The following is a 14,840-nucleotide window of genomic DNA, read 5'->3' as shown; positions in this document are numbered from 1 at the left end:
CAATAATTCTTCTCTTACAAACCCCCTACCCGGCCTATGTCACGTTTATATCGATGAAACAGTTTAACGTGAACCGCCTATGATATCTTTGGTGTTCATAATAAAGGCTTGCTGGGCTTTTTGTATCCCCTGTTCTATGTACTTTTTTTTCTCGTCCTCGCTGATAGCAGACTTACGAGACTTGGATCGAATATCTTGTTTCATTCCGTTATATTTTGTGAGTTCAGAGAGGATTGAACGAAACTCCTCTTCTGAGATCTTACTGTCAGAGAGTGCCGTGGAAATACGCTCACTCACTGTGTTGAGCTTTGCTTCGGCCAGAACCCTGATCTCGTCGTGTTTCAATACCTTACGATGCAGTCTGCGTGATACTAACTTAAGCGCCAACCCTAACACCCCTGCCACCCCAGCTGTTATTTCAATACCTAGCACTATAGGTGCAGCCACGATGGTAGCTAACAACCCAACACCTGCCGCCCCTAGTCCCATGCTGGTTGCCATAAGGGTAGTGTCAGCCCCGTCCACGATATTGAAAGCTCTATGGTACTTTTTACATAGTGCTTTCCGCGTGTCACGGTCTTGTTCTAGTTGGCGTTTCACATCACATAACTGCCTCAAGCGGAACCCATCTACGGTTTCCAGCGTCTTCGCTACTTCCTCTACGACTGGGTACAGACCCATCCTATAATATATATTATGAAAGATATTTTAATTGGGTTTCAGTTAATACTCTATAAATTAATTTGAAGTCTATAAGTTCTAGACTAGTAGTCAGGGTAATAGGTGAGAATCTAATAGACTTTCCTGTTGTAATAAAAACCCCACTGAGGTTTATTAAGCGGTTTATAGAACCCCCGTGGGTATCCTGTTGCATAACAATACGACAATATTGGCCTTTGTGTTCGTCATACCAGTGTATTGACACGCCGGGTAAAATTTGGTGTACTCTTGAGGTGTTTTCATTGTCTAAATCATTAAAGAAGACTTCTATGATGAGTGTGAAAGGGGAGAATATATCAAGACTTATGTTAAAAGAATAATTGCTAAATGTTAATTTATTTTTTACTCCAGTCTTTAACCTATTTTTTTTGGTATCAGTAGTTATCATGGGTATCCTCTCCGGAATGAAATCCCCGACCCAGATACCGTTGTTCCTAATCTTAGAGATCCACGCATTTTCGTCTATTGTGATATAAGGTGAGGCGAGTGTTAAGTTGATCAGCCATTTGGGCTCTTTAAAATCTGATAACGACACCCGTCTGTACACGTTGTCTTTGAAGTGCAGGATATATAAGGTGTCTTCCTCACCAGGCTGATCGAATCCCTCCATATCTCCTAGGTCGTTAAGCGTAGTGTTGGGACGATGACTGGTCATTGTTATACTATTACGATATAATTTCCAACTGGTTTTCTGATAATAGTTCAGGGGTGAACTTCATACCCATGAAGTGTATGTTGTCAGGCAGGAAGATATTGGTTAGTGATATCTTGTTTTCCACGATCACGTTGACCCCCTGCAGACTGGTGTTGGAGCCGACACCCACCCGCACGTAAACGTTGCAAACTTGATACTGGTGTCGTTTCCCCCACCCGAGTTTGATCCCCTGCACGATCTCGACATCATTCCCGATGGTTCCCCTAGGTAGACTTTGATGATCAGTGTTGAGGTTGCCAGTAGACTCTCTAGTATACTGACCACGCCTTCGAATTCAGACACCAACTGCAATGTCATGTTTTGTATGGCCGGTTTACTCGATAGCATGTGGGCTGCCATAGTGTCGAGTGGGCTGACGACTACGCTACGTCTCTGAGTTGGGACGTAAGCCACGAGCAGGGTTCCATTGTTCACGACTTTGTTTAGGTGGTTATCTTTGTTATCCGTGAACACGTAGGGGGAGCCGAGCCTAATATTGAGAAACCAGTCGTTATCGGGTAACAACACCCACTTGTCATCTTCGGTGAAGACGAGCATATATGGCTTGTTTCGGGCGACGGTAGTGCTCTCAACATCGTCTAAGTCGAACAGTTTACCCCCGAACGATGGGTATATTATCCAGTTATTACCGGTGTTGACAAGGGCGTACTTAGTGTTGACTGTTGCTCTTGTGTTATCTACTATATCACTTAGGGCTCCACCGGAGGTGACTTCAACGCGTTTGTAAATGTTGTTTTTCAGTTGAAAGGCGTACGATTTACCATCTACTCCGGGAGCGTCGAAACCGCGCGTGTCTCCGAGGTCGGAGATCCCGATATTGACGCATTTTTTCACACCGGGCCCTTGTGCGCTGGTCATTTTACATGAAGCGTTAAGCTGAGGTATCCTATATTTACAGGATTATGATTTATATCTAACACCGATATTATCAGCTCAGGTATGTTGCCCTGGATTAATCTCTTATACTGCCGTGGTGAAAACGACTCGGTTCTACCGTCGTTGTATTTCTCAGTTTTCACCGGCACTGCTCTCAGTATAGTGGAAGGGTGACCTCCTTGAATGTTGTACGTTGTGCTCACCTGACCGAGATGAATGTACAGCTCTCGGTACGGTACTAGGTCGGGTAACTTCGTGCCTGTGACGGTTGTTGTTGGTTTTATCTCGTCAGGAGACATACCGAGTATCCTCGCTAATGGTCGGCCGAGCCTCAAGGGGTTTCTTCCGTTGTTGATTAACACCACTGTACCGTTTGAGTCGTTCATCTTGAGTTCGGCTCCCAGGGGTTTGAAGACCTCGTCGTTTAGAGAGCACACGCTGTAGTAGCCGTCAGTTATCTGGCTGCGAGTTCCACTGACGAACAGCTTATTGTTGCTGGCGTTGATGTTAGTCCATTGCGGTAGGTAGGTGATATCGCAGAGTGCGACTTCGAGTTGGCCTGACGTGTTATCGATCGCGTGCGTCAGCTGAACGGCCTCACCGCTCGTTATTCCTGGAAGTGTTATGTACATATTATAATATATAATTTATATATTATAATATGGACTTAGCACACTTGAAAATCGTGGTGGTAGATAGTACGGGGTTTAAAACAACCTTTATTAATATCTTTGAAAACTATATCGTGACCGTTAATAACGCGCAGGCGGTGGTAAACTGGAATCAAAACCCAATGCAGTTTTGGCAGAACCAACTCAACTTTGCTGTGTGGTGTGCGACGACAGGGTCGGGTATAGACGAACTGAGTAAGGCAGTCATTTTGTTTCATATTTATTATCAAACGAGACGAATATTGAAGGAAATAAGTGCTCCTCTTCCCCAAGATAAAGCGTGGAGTATGACGAATAACCCCTATGATAAACGCGCTTATGAACGTGTTTGTGGGGAGTTTGAGATTCCAACGAATAAAGACTTTCGCCTTCCTGGTGTTAACCATGGTCTAGGTATAGTTTACGTGTACTTCTACAGGTCCGGAACATATATAGCCGGTTCTGCAGATGGTACATACAACCCAAACCGTCATACATTTACAGGCCCCACAACGAATGAAAAGATCCATGTCAGCTACATAAAGCAAACCAATCCTGATGCAGCCACAGCCTGGACTAAAATGATCTCAAAAACATCGAAAGGATTCACTCGTGCTGGTACAATACGCTTGAACGACTCGATTCGAACGTACGTGTGGGCGCTGTTGGGTGCGCAGTCGATGACGCGTTCCAACATCCTCGGTAAGGGAACTGCTTACGACGCTCAGAAACAGTTCGTTGCCAACGTTGAGGATGCTATCAATTCTCCAGTTGATCTCCCGCGGGCCATCGACCGCTACCAAAAAGTGTTAGAATACGCCAGATCGAAAGTCAACTACGTGTTCGGCGTGGGGTTGTGCATGGCTCCGAGTGATATGCAACTGAGAGTAAAAAAAGTGGTGGGTTATAACAACAAAATAGTCATAGCCACGGCGGACCAAAAGTTGGGTATCAACCCCGATATTAACACCCCCTATATCCCACACATCCCACCACGTGAAACGGGTATAGTGGCGCCGCCCCCGGAGTCTAAAGTTCAACCAACACCACAGGAGGTGGCCCCTCATATTCAGGAGCAGCATATTGATAGTAAAACGGCCCTGGTGGTTGGTGGGGTAGCTTTGGGACTTATTTGGTTAAAAATTTCTTAGCCGCTACGTACACCAGACCCGCCACGGCGACGATGGCTGCCCACAGGTTTTGACTGAGCCACGTGGCAGTTTTAGCCAGAGCGCCCAACAACCACGAGACGATGCTACCCAGGATGCCGGGAAGGGCTTCGGCGGCTTTACCAGCCAGTTTAGCTAGGCCTTCCCCGAGTTTTTTTATCCAGTCTTTAACACCACCACCGGGGGGTGTGGGGGGAACTCCCACAGTACCCCCTGTCAGTGACACCACCAGGGTTGATATGATGAAACCCAATGCAGTCAGAATGCTGGCGATGGTGATCCCTTGCTCCCGGAACAATATCCGAAATCCTGTCTGCTAACGTGGTGTCTCGGTAGAGGACTTGATTGATGGTTTCCCGCACACGGTTGGTCTGGGATCGAAGCTTTTCTTTGTAGCCGGACGCTGTCTCCAACCAGACCTGCCTTTCCTCTTCCAAATTACGTATTCGTTCCTCGATGGTGGCTTTCATAGACTCGTCCTCAGTTTCACCGAGTTTGCCCTTTTCATAGTTGATGTGGTCGTCTATCTCACTCACTTTGGCCGTGCTTTTCCAGAGCTGACCACGAATGGTTTGCATCAACAGGTCCAACCCCCGCAGTTCCCGAAAGGTAAGTTCGAAACCCGGGAAGGGCTTGTTCTCGTAGTCGGCCAACACCTTTTTAATATCATAAGCTTGCAGATCTTGACGGACCTTCGGGGGAATCTTAGGTCGCGCGCCACCGTAATCTATGAAACCTAGTTCATCGCGGATCAAGTCACTCCCATGTCGACTGCCCAGTGTTGATAAAGCAAGCGGTTCTCTCGTGCGTTTATTCACGAGATCGATCTCCGGGTGAGCCTTCAAACGCAGCGTGCCATTGCTATCGAGGGTAAACCTGGAATAGTCCCTTCCCAACGGCTTGAGTTTGGATTTATTTTCAACTGCATTGTAATAATCGTCGACGGCGCCCTCCATGAGTGCGTCACCTGAGAATGAGGTCTCCTGCTCGGCCCCTGTATCATCCATAGTATCATCCCACATCTCCATCATAGGTATGTCTTCAGCCATTATTTAGTATTAAAAATATATTTCATTTATATATAACAATGTACGGCAGAAAATTAGATCCTTTCAGAAGATTGAGAGAGCCATTAGGAGCCAGAGCCGTGCGCCAGTCGGTGACCATCACCAACAATCCCAGCAAGATAGACCAGAATCAAACTCTGCTGGTTAGATTTCCAAACCTTGGTGAGAATGACCTTATTGTACCAGGCACTGTTCGAGTGGCGTTCAATATCACGTTGACCTCCGACAACGACAAACGCGAGCTAGTGCGGAACGTGGGTCGAGCTATCATCAAGAAAACGACCGTCAAGATCAGCGGTAACGAGGTGCTGAGCATCGACGACAGCGACGTGTTTCACTGCTACGGGGATCTCTGGAAAAGCGAGGGAGAACGAGTCAATGATGTGTACCAGGGCATCAGCAAATCAACCCGGTCGCGCATAGGGTATACCTTCACGCCAGACCAGCTAGACAAGCTATCGGACGGTGAAAAGGCCATCGCTCGAGCATACGGGAATCGATTCTGCGTGCCGCTCGACTTCGAGTTGCTCAGGGGACACGCGCCGTTTTACCAGGCCGCGCTGGGTGATAGGCTCGAATACGAGCTCACGTTTAACGACTATAGCAAAGTAGTGCGTACGCCGAACGGTGATGAGGCCAGTTATGCCATAGACAACATCTCTCTGGAGTTCGACATGGTCACTAGCCCGGAGCTGGCCAGGCAGGTTCGAAGCCAGTACTCTGGGAAGATGGCTATCCTGTACGATCGCGTACTGAGGCATAGATCAGTCGTGCGAGATAAGAGCGACACTGTGTGGAATATCAACCTGAACGTGCCGGCGCGATCGATGAAAGGTATCCTGGTCGTCCCCGTGGAGGATTACGAGCCATTCCGGAGGGACAGCGAGAAGTTTTTCAACCCCGAGATTGAAAAGGTGGAAGTGACCATCGAGGGCGTGCCCAACCAGCTGTTCAGTCATGGTATGAGACCACACCAGCAGTGGGATGAGATAAAAAAGCTACCAGTGGGGGATTACATAACAAAGGACCTGAACCTCGGCTCCGTGCAGATCGGTGAATACCTGACCACCAAGTACGCCCTATGGTTGGACATGCGATCCACCTGCACGGTAGCGGGCGCCGTATAGATAACGGCAGCGAAGGGATAACCATCCAGATTACTAAGAAGGCTCAACCCGCTGGTAAGTTGAAATTATATCTGTACGTTATTATGGACGCGCAACTTAATATAGACAATGGGAGATTCGTGCAAGCCATCTACTGACCTCCACCTCCCCACTGACCCACACTGCGCCATAGTGTGCGGGCAGACTGGCTGTGGGAAGACCGTTTTCGTGTTGGATATGTTGGAGGGTTACTACAAGGATGTGTTCGATAACATCGTTATCATGTGCCCTACTCTGAGCATGAATAAAACGTACGCGCGACCTTGGGTGATGACGGACCCGGACGTACACAAAATCGACCCTGGAACACGCCTGCAGGACTGGTTGAAAGCTCTTCACGAGAAATTTAAAGGGGAACCGACGCTGTTTATACTAGACGACTGCAGCGCTAATCGCGAGATAACAAAAAAGAGAGACATGCTATCGTACCTGGCCTTCTCCGGCCGGCATGCAAATCACAGCGTCTGGGTGCTAACGCAGAAGTTCAACTCGGTGTTGAAAGACCTCAGGGAGCAGACGCGATGGGTGGCCTTATTTCACTGCAAGGACAGGGATTCGTTCGAGGAGTGTTTGAGATGTGATGAGCAAATTAGAACGGGAACGGGTGAAGAAACAGCTCGCTGAAACTAAACACGCTAAGCTCGTGCTCAAGACCGACCAACCAGTAGCATATAGGGTGTGCTAAAGCTAAGCAAAGCTTAGCAAAGCTAAGCAAAGCTAAGCTAAAGCTAAGCAAATGCTAAGTATAGCTATGATATTTGAAGTGTTTGTCGTGTGCAACTTAACCTTCATTTCTCTGTGTTTTGTCTGTATCGGGTATTATATAGTTAAAACTAAATCTTACTTGTTATATTATAAGATGGAGTGTGAGGAATTGCTCGAACAATTGTCTGGGGATGATGATAAGCGAGAGAAACTGGTGGCGTTGGCTGTTGGCGGCAAAGCCAAACATTACTTTGGAGACTACACTCCGGATAAAATTCACAAAATGTCAGCTGAAGAAATCGATAAGCTGTACGCTAGATACGAGTCCCGGCTCGGAGCAGAAATGACAAAGACAATAGGATCGGCTATGACCCAGATATACACCGGTATTGTGTCATACTTCCTTCCCATTCCACCAGAGCGCCGACTTTACCTGTGGGAAGACCTCGAGAAAGACCCTTTTATCGAACACGCCGTGAGCTCTATCAGCTGCGAGCTGTACCACAAATATGGCATGTTGTTGGCTCCAGTGACGGCGGCGATTATCACGGCAAAGCATTGTCAATTTGAGAGAAAAAATAATAATAATAGTATAGATGGATGCTGCTCCCGAGGTGACGGTGGAGACCCCTCCCGAGGTGACGGTGGAGACCAGGGAAACAGTGGGGGTACACCCCACAGTGGGGGAAGTGACCCCAACAGTAACCAGGCAGAAGAATCCTAAGAGAGTAGCTGCCGGTAAAAAACGGTGGTGTAACCAACATAAAATTATCAACCCCCGACTGTTGTTGGCTGTAGGTGCTGCCGTGGTTGTAACATGGTTATACGTGGGGGTACCCTCCCACAGTGAGCCCCCCAACAGTGAGGTGGTAACCCCCACTGTCGACCCACATATCATGTTATAATTTTAATATTTTTATATCATATACATAATGTCTGAGGGGAAAACGTTCGTCAACGACGCATACCACGCCACAGTGGTCGCCAGTCTAGCCGTAGGGTACGCTCGGTTGACTAAAATGGTGCTTAAACAACCAACTATCAAGCTAGATTTCAACCTGCAGGATATGGGTATGCTCATAATGAACCTTGGTATGGCGATGGCCACAAAAGACATCCTAGTAAAACAAGGGATAATACCTGAAAATATAATGAAATAAATATAGGATGGCCACGATAGCTATGATGGTCGGTGGGGCGTTAGTGAATGCCCTGGCATTTTCCACGAGTAATTTCCTCTTCTCGAAACTACGAGATGACCACGCGGCTGAAATACAGGAAGAAAGGAAGCGGCACGATCTCGCTACTGAGAAATTACAAAAGGCACAGGCCGAGTATGCTAAAAAACGCCTCCAGAGGATCGATTTTATTAACGAACAACTCCAGCGTGAAAACCATGCCGTTCAAACATTCAACGATGTCGATGAAGCAATGAAAGAATACTACCTACTAACTGGTAAACGATTGGAACCGCTCAATAAACCCACACTCGCTCAGTACTACACACCATCCAAGGGACAAATGAATTGTGAACTGGGCTTCATAGTGTTGGGTATAGCAGCTACTGCGTTGGTTGCGAAGCAATTAAATTAAATACCTACATAAGTAAACATGAGACCCGCTCCATACCGATGCGAATACATACTTATGGGGAAGACCGAGGCCTGTGGTAGGAAATGCAGGACTAGGTTCTGTTGTTTCCATATGGGAAGTCCTAACTACACGTGTTCTGTGTGTGGTATCGGGGTTAAAGGGCACTACTGTCTATGTAAAGCTCACGGAGCGAACGTAGTCAGACATCAACTCATCTACGAGAATAAAAAGGGCTACATAAAAGAACGTAGGCGACTGCTCAAGATAGACTCCAATTAGACATTGGTTATGTTAGGTGTAAACACTATGACTACTGTACGCGAGCTTAAGCGGGTCGCAAAACAGAGAGGTGTGATCGGGTATTCTCGAATGCGGAAGTCAGCATTGTTGAGATTACTAGGTTTAGAAGCCCCTACGGTAAAACAATTAAAAGCTCAAGCAAAACAGCTTGGATACACGGGTTATTCAAAACTGGGGAGAGCCGGGTTAGTCGAATTGTTATCACATCCCCCCGTAGCACGTCCCACTGTAAAACAACTGAAAGCCGAGGCACACGATTTGGGTTTAGGCGGGTATTCCCGTATGAGGAAACCACAACTTTTAGAATTATTACGACAGAATAGAGCTATTGACCTACAGTTCGTGCGCACTGAGCGCGCTGTAGGCAACTATTTGAGAGGTTGGCACATGCACGTTGATAGAAACATAGACATTACAGATATCAAGCCTCTGATAGCTGATAAGGTCAACCAGGAACTAAATAACCTAGGAAGTATCAAGTTTCAGATCACAGTGAAAATGTCGCTCAATAAGCAGGTTGGGGACCTCACTGAGTATGTTCAGCCTTACTTCCGAGGTAAACAAGAGGTCGTCACACATACAGAGACCATTGACACATCAATCGATACCAGTTTTCAGCAGATACGAGAATACCTAGAACGCTACACACACTTGGGGTCCGGGTGGGCTGTAGATAAAATTGATAATGTCTATCTAGACATAGCTAACTACGTGCCATTCAGAGGCGGGTCATACCTAGCCTTGCCCCCCTACTATAGGAACAAACATGCCATAGTAAACGTTAAGAATAGAGGAAACGATTGCCTGAGGTTAGCTATCAGGTCAGCCTTATTTCCAGCTGACACTCATTCAGATAGGCTTTCTAGCTATCCCCAAGACGATGGGCTCAACTGGGATGGTATAGATGAACCCACCCCCATATCCCAGATCACTAAAGTAGAAAAACAGAATAATCTGGCTATAAATATCTTTGGGCACGAAGGTAACACAACAATAGTACACAGGGTCAGCGGGGTGAAGGATCGCCAAGTTATCAATATATTCATGATCCAGCGAGGTGACAAGTATCACTACACATGGATAAAACACTTTAGTAGGCTGTTGTATGACCAATCGGCACACAGAGGAAAGACCCACTTCTGTGAACGATGCCTACATGGCTTCACACGAGCTGATTTATTAGAATCCCACCGGGAGGATTGTCAAGGTGTGGGGCAGACGGCCATACGAGTCGACATGCCTAAGGAAGGTGATAATATCCTAAAATTCGGTAACCACAAGAACCAAATGTCTGTGCCTTATATCATATACGCCGACTTCGAAGCCTTGGTTGTGGGGGAATCCCCCACACCCCCTAGTGGTGAGAGCTTCACCCACAAAACACAAGAGCATAAAGCCTGTGGGTTTGGATACATTGTCGTCCGTTGTGACGGGGAAACGAAAGCTCCGGTAGTGTATAGGGGCCCTGACGCGGCTGAAAGGTTTCTAAAGTGTTTGCAGGAGGAAGAAAAAATTATTAGGAATATATTGTATAGAATCGCTCCCATGCGTATGACCCGAGTCGACAGGCTAGCTCACGCTAGTAGCACTAACTGTCACGTGTGTGACTCACCACTTAACGGTGATTCGGTGAGAGATCACTGCCACATAACTGGTAAGAATAGAGGCGCCGCTCACAGCGCGTGCAACCTCAAGCTTAAAATCAACCCTAAGACAATAAACATCCCCGTTGTCTTTCACAACTTGAGAGGGTACGACTCACACTTGATCATGCAGGCCATCGCGAAAATCGATGGTAATATAACGTGCATCCCCAACAACATGGAGAGATACATCTCCTTCAGCTTAAAAGGACTTAGGTTCATTGACTCGTTTCAGTTCCTCCTGTCGTCACTTGACAGTCTGGTCAAGGCCAACAATACCTTCCCTATCACCGATCGATACACAGACGCCGAGACTAGACCCCTGCTTATGAGGAAGGGTGTGTACCCCTATGAGTACATGGATAGTTGGGTCAAGTTCACCGAGACCAGACTACCCCCTATTGACTGCTTTTATAGCAAGCTGAATGAGGCGTCCGTCTCACGAGATGATTACTCGCACGCGACTAACGTATGGAATAAACTGGGTTGTAAGAACCTGGGTGATTATCACGACCTGTACTTGAGGACAGATGTACTGCTGTTAGCCGACGTGTTTGAGACGTTTAGGCGGACGTGTTTCAAGCAGTATAAACTCGACCCCGCATGGTATTACACCAGCCCAGGTCTGTCGTGGGACGCCTTGCTTAAAAAGACCGGAGTTAATTTGGAATTGCTCACAGATTACGACATGCACCTATTCATTGAGAAAGGCTTGCGAGGTGGCATTTCCATGGCATCCAAACGATACGCGAAAGCAAATAATCAATACGTGAAAGGTTACGATCCTAACAAGCCAACCAATCACATTCTCTACCTCGACACAAACAACCTGTACGGCTGGGCCATGAGCCAGTATCTACCTACAGGTGGATTCGAATGGGTACCCCACGTTGATGTTATGGGGGTTGCACCAGATTCGAACAAAGGGTATATCCTCGAGGTTGACTTAGAGTATACCAAGGAATTACACACATCACACAACAGCTACCCCCTGGCCCCCGAACGTATGAGGGTTAACCCAGACTGGATGTCTGAGTACCAACATAACTTGTTAGGTGGGCGTGTGACAGACGTTGAAAAACTCGTTCCTAACTTAATGAATAAGACCAAGTACATCGTTCACTATCGCAACCTACAGCTGTACCTGTCGTTGGGTATGAGGCTGACCAAAATACACAGGGTGCTCATGTTCGACCAGAGCCCATGGATGGAGCCCTACATCAGAATGAACACAGACCTACGAAAAAAAGCCACCAGTGATTTTGAGAAAAATCTCTACAAGCTCATGAACAACTCGGTGTTTGGTAAGACTATGGAGAACCTGAGGAAACGCGTGACCGTGAAGCTGGTTCGGTCGAGTGAGGAAGACAAGCTCAGGAGATTGATAGTCAGTCCGGCATTCAACCGTAGTAAGATATTCACAGACAACCTGGTTGCCCTACACATGAAGAAAAGCCACATAAAATTCAACCGGCCTGTTTACGTGGGGATGAGCATCCTCGATTTATCCAAACACCTGATGTACGACTTTTACTACAACGAGCTCAAGAAACAGTACGGCGACAGGTGTGAAGTGCTGTACAGACACGGATTCCCTGCTGTTAGAAATTCGAACCGAGGACGTGTACGAGGACATGAAAAAACACCTCGATTTATACGACACCAGCGACTACCCTAAGACCCATACCATACACAGTACGGTAAATAAAAAGGTCCTAGGTAAGATGAAGGACGAGTGTGCTGGCACGCCCATAGCCGAGTACATAGGTTTGAGACCTAAGATGTACTCCATACTGAAAGCCGACAATAGTGAGATCCGGAAGGCTAAGGGGGTTAAGAAGTATGTGGTGAAACAACACATCAAACACGCCAGATTCAAGGAAGCCCTGTTCAAGACCCGTACCTTTAGGCATAAAATGAACACACTTAGAAGTGATGGACATAAGATATACGGACTGACTATAAACAAGACGTCCCTGTCGCCTATGGACACGAAACGTTGGATAGCTATTGATGGGATAAACACATACGCGTATGGACATGAAAAAATTTGAGGCTATTTACTACAGCCCGCGTGGGTACTGGAAAGGAGCTAGCGCAGTAGATAAGCTAGCTAAAATAGCGCGAGTATCCCCGGAGGAAGCCAAAGCGTGGCTTGAAAAACAAGCCCTGTGGCAGATCTATTTGCCGGCACCACGCTACGTGCCTAGAAGGAGGTTCGGTATTAACATACCTAATAGCGTTCACCAGGCAGACCTACTGTTCCTATCCCACGACAAGAGGTACAAGTATGCCTTAACCGTAGTGGACGTAGCCAGTCGTTACAAGGAAGCCGAACCCTTGACCACGAAAGATTCGGCCCAGGTAGCCAGAGGATTCGAACGCATATACAAACGCAGCCCGCTGACGTGGCCAACAGAGCTGCAAGTTGACCCCGGACGGGAGTTCATGGGTGCCGTGTCACAACTGCTAGCCAAACACGATACAAAGGTCAGGCGTGGCACGGCCAGAGCCCATCGCAGCCAAGCCATAGTTGAGAGATTTAATAGGACTTTGGCTGAGCGCTTGTTCGGCCATCAGTATGCTAGGGAGATGGCCACCCCTGGAAAACGATCGACTGAATGGGTCACGAGGTTACCCAAGGTGGTGTCGGCAATCAACCATGAAGTCACCCGTCTCACCGGTAAGAAACCAGCAGACGCTATCAAACTAAAATCAATAGTTGCAGAGTCGGCCGCTCCATTGCGTGGGAAGGAGAAACAGATACCAGATAGGGCCCTAGTGAGGTATCTATACCAGCCAGGGGAACACGAGGGTGATAGCCGTAAGCGGGCCACCGATCCTATATGGTCAGTCAAAACTTACAACATAGATAAAGTGGATATGAAAGCCAACGAACCTAACTTATACTACTTGAGGGATGGGCCGGGTAGGGGGTTTGTAAGAGAAGAATTATTGATCGTACCGTACGGCACAGCGTTACCTCCTACCAACACACGTTAAACGTGACATTGTAGTAGGGGTAATAGTAGCAAGAGCTAAGGGCCCAACCAACGCCTTATTTACTAAATAAGGCGTTGTAGAGACTTTTTTTGAAAGTGGTCCAGAACCCCCATTCCCTATACTACTAAATCAGTGATACTGCCCCTGTCCATGATATCAAGGGTAAAACTGTCGAAGTGTACAACAGTACAAATATCTTGGCACTATTATCGACAATAACGTATGTATGCAGTGGGGTCCAAACACTGATTCTATTTTTAAGAAATGTTAGCAAAGATTTATTTTATGCGCAAACTGAGATCTTTTAATATAAACAAAAAGGTGATGCTGTCGTTTTATCGTTGTTTTGTTGAAAGTATTTAAACTTTTCAGTTCAATGCTGGTATGGCTCTCTTAATACCAAAAGCAAATCCAACCTTAACAAATTCATTTTAAATTGCAAGTAAAGTCTCTGGGATGTCTGCTTCGGATTTATCTTCTCTTTCTAATTCCCGTGATCTTAACTTCGCTGAGATGATTTTATATGATGCCATAGCAAATGTCCCATTTTAAAACAAAAAAGAGTTCGTTTTTCCCCCGCAAGTATTCGTCTTTCAAAGGACTGTTAACTTTGTCTGCCTATTTTGCTGTTTTGTGTTTTATAAACCTATATGTCGATCATTTTTAATATGTAACCATATATGTGACCACTTTTAGATGTTAAAAGAATTCCCTTTGGGGTAATAAAATTTTGTCATTGTCAGTGTGGATTTCAATTTTAGATATATAAAACTGAATTACCTGTGCCACCAAAGTGTGTTATATGAACAAATATGTGAAATACATTTAGCTATAAACAAATTATCAAGTCACATATATGCATCAACAGACCATGTGATAGATTATATGCAGAAGTTATTTGATACCAGATACATGTACATACAATAGTTATGTTAGTAATATCGCATGGTGTCGTGTATCAAATATTCATTTTATTGCAAATATCGAAAACTCGATTGACCTGTTATTATTTCATGCTGTCAAAATAACATGTGTTATCACTAGTTCGAATATGAGATATCATTTTTTTGGAATATCAATACCTAAATTATTGCTTTATTATATGCACATATAAAAAAAGAAAATGGTAAATAAAAGTCAAACGCGAGTTTTAAGTATTACGGTATTGGTGTGGTTTCCGGTTTCATTTCGTGTCACATGTCGCTTCGAATAACACATGACGTCACGTATCCC

This window comes from Haliotis asinina, chromosome 3 (assembly GCF_037392515.1).
Source record: "Haliotis asinina isolate JCU_RB_2024 chromosome 3, JCU_Hal_asi_v2, whole genome shotgun sequence".
Classification (NCBI taxonomy): domain Eukaryota; kingdom Metazoa; phylum Mollusca; class Gastropoda; order Lepetellida; family Haliotidae; genus Haliotis; species Haliotis asinina.
Note: the sequence above shows the minus strand (reverse complement) of the source record.